The following is a 5,000-nucleotide window of genomic DNA, read 5'->3' as shown; positions in this document are numbered from 1 at the left end:
GCTGATTCCTTCAGTGTAGCGCGCGTGCGGCCCAGAACATCTAAGGGCATCACAGACCTGTTATTGCTCAATCTCGTGCGGCTAGAAGCCGCCTGTCCCTCTAAGAAGAAAAGTAATCGCTGACAGCACGAAGGATGTCACGCGACTAGTTAGCAGGCTAGAGTCTCGTTCGTTATCGGAATTAACCAGACAAATCGCTCCACCAACTAAGAACGGCCATGCACCACCACCCACCGAATCAAGAAAGAGCTATCAATCTGTCAATCCTTCCGGTGTCCGGGCCTGGTGAGGTTTCCCGTGTTGAGTCAAATTAAGCCGCAGGCTCCACTCCTGGTGGTGCCCTTCCGTCAATTCCTTTAAGTTTCAGCTTTGCAACCATACTTCCCCCGGAACCCAAAAGCTTTGGTTTCCCGGAGGCTGCCCGCCGAGTCATCGGAGGAACTGCGGCGGATCGCTGGCTGGCATCGTTTATGGTTAGAACTAGGGCGGTATCTGATCGCCTTCGAACCTCTAACTTTCGTTCTTGATTAATGAAAACATACTTGGCAAATGCTTTCGCTTCTGTTCGTCTTGCGACGATCCAAGAATTTCACCTCTAACGTCGCAATACGAATGCCCCCGCCTGTCCCTATTAATCATTACCTCGGGTTCCGAAAACCAACAAAATAGAACCGAGGTCCTATTCCATTATTCCATGCACACAGTATTCAGGCGGGCTTGCCTGCTTTAAGCACTCTAATTTGTTCAAAGTAAACGTGCCGGCCCACCGAGACACTCAATAAAGAGCACCCTGGTAGGATTTCAACGGGGTCCGCCTCGGGACGCACGAGCACGCACGGGGCGGTCGCACGCCTTCGGCTCGCCCCACCGGCAGGACGTCCCACGATACATGCCAGTTAAACACCGACGGGCGGTGAACCAACAGCGTGGGACACAAATCCAACTACGAGCTTTTTAACCGCAACAACTTTAATATACGCTATTGGAGCTGGAATTACCGCGGCTGCTGGCACCAGACTTGCCCTCCAATAGATACTCGTTAAAGGATTTAAAGTGTACTCATTCCGATTACGGGGCCTCGGATGAGTCCCGTATCGTTATTTTTCGTCACTACCTCCCCGTGCCGGGAGTGGGTAATTTGCGCGCCTGCTGCCTTCCTTGGATGTGGTAGCCGTTTCTCAGGCTCCCTCTCCGGAATCGAACCCTGATTCCCCGTTACCCGTTACAACCATGGTAGGCGCAGAACCTACCATCGACAGTTGATAAGGCAGACATTTGAAAGATGCGTCGCCGGTACGAGGACCGTGCGATCAGCCCAAAGTTATTCAGAGTCACCAAGGCAAACGGACCGGACGAGCCGACCGATTGGTTTTGATCTAATAAAAGCGTCCCTTCCATCTCTGGTCGGGACTCTGTTTGCATGTATTAGCTCTAGAATTACCACAGTTATCCAAGTAACGTGGGTACGATCTAAGGAACCATAACTGATTTAATGAGCCATTCGCGGTTTCACCTTAATGCGGCTTGTACTGAGACATGCATGGCTTAATCTTTGAGACAAGCATATGACTACTGGCAGGATCAACCAGGGAGCTGCGTCAACTAGAGCTGAGCAGCCGGCCGCCCGGGAGTGTGTCCCGGGGGCCCGCGCGAACACGCAAGCGTCCGCTCAATCATTCTGCAAACAGGAGGAGGCTGAGCTCCCCTGCACAATACACCTCGAAACCCTCTCAGGTCCCGGCGGCGCGCAGCGCCGTCCCAAGTACTTGGTCGGGTTCGAGAGAGGCGCAATCGCCCGGAGTTAGGCGAGTAGACGCTTTCGGTGCGACCACCCGTGCTCCCAACTGAGCTTGCCGCTGCCGACAGAGGCCCGGGAGCGTGCTGTCGTGGCATTGCCGGCGGGAGACAACACGCGCCACCTACGGTGACCGGCAGCTCCAACGCCAGCGCCACAGAAGGACAAAAGCCCCACTTGGGTGCCGAAGCGAACTCTCCCAGCACAGCGCACGCGCCAACACATCCGCACAGCTGCGATACAAACCACCAGCGAGAACCGCTGGGGCGACCGAGCAGCAGACGGCGTCGCGGCGCCGAGCGCCGGGCGGCAGCGCATCCTCAACGCACACAGTCCTCAATCGGACCAGCACACTGAAGATGTCCACCGCGCTTCGCACCGGGCCCGCGAGGACCTACTTTGGCCGCACGGCGCCGCGCGCAGGGTGCGCCGGCGCGCAGCTGCGACGCCTGCCGCGTCCGTCGGCCGGCGCGCCTGCCACTGGCCGCCCCCACCAGCCGGCTGTAGCGCGTGCGCCCACGCACCGCGCGGCCAGCACGCCGGGAGGCGCCCCCTCACCGGCCGGGGACGGTCCCACCCAGCCACCGCCGCGTATCGCTTCACACCCAGATGCCGTTCAGTTTCGTCGGCATGGTGGGTATCGCTGGAACAACCGGTTAGTACCTCAACCTATCGTCGCCATCACCGATTCACCCCTAGCGAGAACAACCGCACCACAACAGGTTACCATTTGTTCATTTGCGTAACTTCACCAGAAAACGCAGGCGTCCATCGCCATTTGCAACTTCCACGATTATTGCATGCCTGTGTCAGGTGTCACGCCACACTACGTCTGCCCACATACACGCAACAAAATGTGCACGCCTAGACAATACGTGGAAGGTGGCCCCCGTACGTATGCGATGTCCATTGCTCGAACGACTGTCAACCGGCCTCTGTAGCATGTCGCAGATATGGAACGCGGTGCACCATGCCATCACGGTGTGTGAGGAGAGACGACTAGGTCCGAATACATCAACAGACAGCTCATGCTGATCGCCATCCACGGCGTCCGTTCCTCCCACACGTCTCTATGGCGTACCACACTGCAATCCAGCTCTCATAGGGAGACGACACGTAGCTGCGTGCACAATATTTGCACTGTATGGTCCGCCGTTTTTGGGCGCAGTCGTTGTACGGTCACACATGTGCCACGATGTATCATTCAGTACATAAGGACGAATGTGCAGTACAGATTGTGGTTTACGCGTACGACATTAGCGGACAGTTGACACAGGCCGCACCACAACGTAGCCTGAGTACGTCGCATGCGGAGGGCATTGAACATGCAAAGTTCTCACCAACCAGCTTGCGAAGGCAGGGGGCAAGGTGGGGACGTGGGGAGGGGCGGCATGTACGTCCTGCTGCCATCCACATTACAGTGTACAGCAGGAGCATGTGGAAAGTGAGCAAGACTTGCAAGGTGTTTAACATGAAGCGATACACAGGGGAGCGGGGAGTGCGAGTAGCGAACTATATTGCGAGGGTTGCGGGTGGGCAACACTACACTAATTGAACGAGTCGTATAACAATTACAGAGCAGGTTTAGGCGACAACGTGGGTTACGTTAGGCGACAACGTGGGTTACGTTAGGCGACAACGTGGGTTAGGTTAAGGCACGACGTGGGTTAGGTTAAGGCACGACGTGGGTTAGGTTAAGGCACGACATGGGTTAGGTTAAGGCACGACATGGGTTAGGTTAAGGCACAACATGGGTTAGGTTAAGGCACAACATGGGTTAGGTTAAGGCACAACATGGGTTAGGTTAAGGCACAACATGGGTTAGGTTAAGGCACAACATGGGTTAGGTTAAGGCACAACATGGGTTAGGTTAAGGCACAACATGGGTTAGGTTAAGGCACAACATGGGTTAGGTTAAGGCACAACATGGGTTAGGTTAAGGCACAACATGGGTTAGGTTAAGGCACAACATGGGTTAGGTTAAGGCACAACATGGGTTAGGTTAAGGCACAACATGGGTTAGGTTAAGGCACAACATGGGTTAGGTTAAGGCACAACATGGGTTAGGTTAAGGCACAACATGGGTTAGGTTAAGGCACAACATGGGTTAGGTTAAGGCACAACATGGGTTAGGTTAAGGCACAACATGGGTTAGGTTAAGGCACAACATGGGTTAGGTTAAGGCACAACATGGGTTAGGTTAAGGCACAACATGGGTTAGGTTAAGGCACAACATGGGTTAGGTTAAGGCACAACATGGGTTAGGTTAAGGCACAACATGGGTTAGGTTAAGGCACAACATGGGTTAGGTTAAGGCACAACATGGGTTAGGTTAAGGCACAACATGGGTTAGGTTAAGGCACAACATGGGTTAGGTTAAGGCACAACATGGGTTAGGTTAAGGCACAACATGGGTTAGGTTAAGGCACAACATGGGTTAGGTTAAGGCACAACATGGGTTAGGTTAAGGCACAACATGGGTTAGGTTAAGGCACAACATGGGTTAGGTTAAGGCACAACATGGGTTAGGTTAAGGCACAACATGGGTTAGGTTAAGGCACAACATGGGTTAGGTTAAGGCACATCATGGGTTAGGTTAAGGCACAACATGGGTTAGGTTAAGGCACAACATGGGTTAGGTTAAGGCACAACATGGGTTAGGTTAAGGCACAACATGGGTTAGGTTAAGGCACAACATGGGTTAGGTTAAGGCACAACATGGGTTAGGTTAAGGCACAACATGGGTTAGGTTAAGGCACAACATGGGTTAGGTTAAGGCACAACATGGGTTAGGTTAAGGCACAACATGGGTTAGGTTAAGGCACAACATGGGTTAGGTTAAGGCACAACATGGGTTAGGTTAAGGCACAACATGGGTTAGGTTAAGGCACAACATGGGTTAGGTTAAGGCACAACATGGGTTAGGTTAAGGCACAACATGGGTTAGGTTAAGGCACAACATGGGTTAGGTTAAGGCACAACATGGGTTAGGTTAAGGCACAACATGGGTTAGGTTAAGGCACAACATGGGTTAGGTTAAGGCACAACATGGGTTAGGTTAAGGCACAACATGGGTTAGGTTAAGGCACAACATGGGTTAGGTTAAGGCACAACATGGGTTAGGTTAAGGCACAACATGGGTTAGGTTAAGGCACAACATGGGTTAGGTTAAGGCACAACATGGGTTAGGTTAAGGCACAACATG

General features: G+C 53.1%; 1 non-coding gene across 1 annotated transcript in view; it reads right to left on the bottom strand.

The window, feature by feature from the left end:
- The window catches only part of LOC124774677, a 1,909-nt gene extending 317 nt beyond the window's left edge, over positions 1 to 1,592 (bottom strand). Inside the window, exon 1 of the ribosomal RNA XR_007015426.1 lies at positions 1 to 1,592. This exon is cut by the window's left edge and continues 317 nt beyond it. This is a non-coding gene — a ribosomal RNA (small subunit ribosomal RNA).
- Positions 1,593 to 5,000: the final 3,408 nt, after the last annotated feature.

The sequence above is a fragment of the Schistocerca piceifrons genome, unplaced genomic scaffold, assembly GCF_021461385.2.
Source record: "Schistocerca piceifrons isolate TAMUIC-IGC-003096 unplaced genomic scaffold, iqSchPice1.1 HiC_scaffold_968, whole genome shotgun sequence".
Taxonomy (NCBI): Eukaryota; Metazoa; Arthropoda; class Insecta; order Orthoptera; family Acrididae; genus Schistocerca; species Schistocerca piceifrons.
Note: the sequence above shows the minus strand (reverse complement) of the source record. Positions and strands in the feature narration are given on the sequence as shown.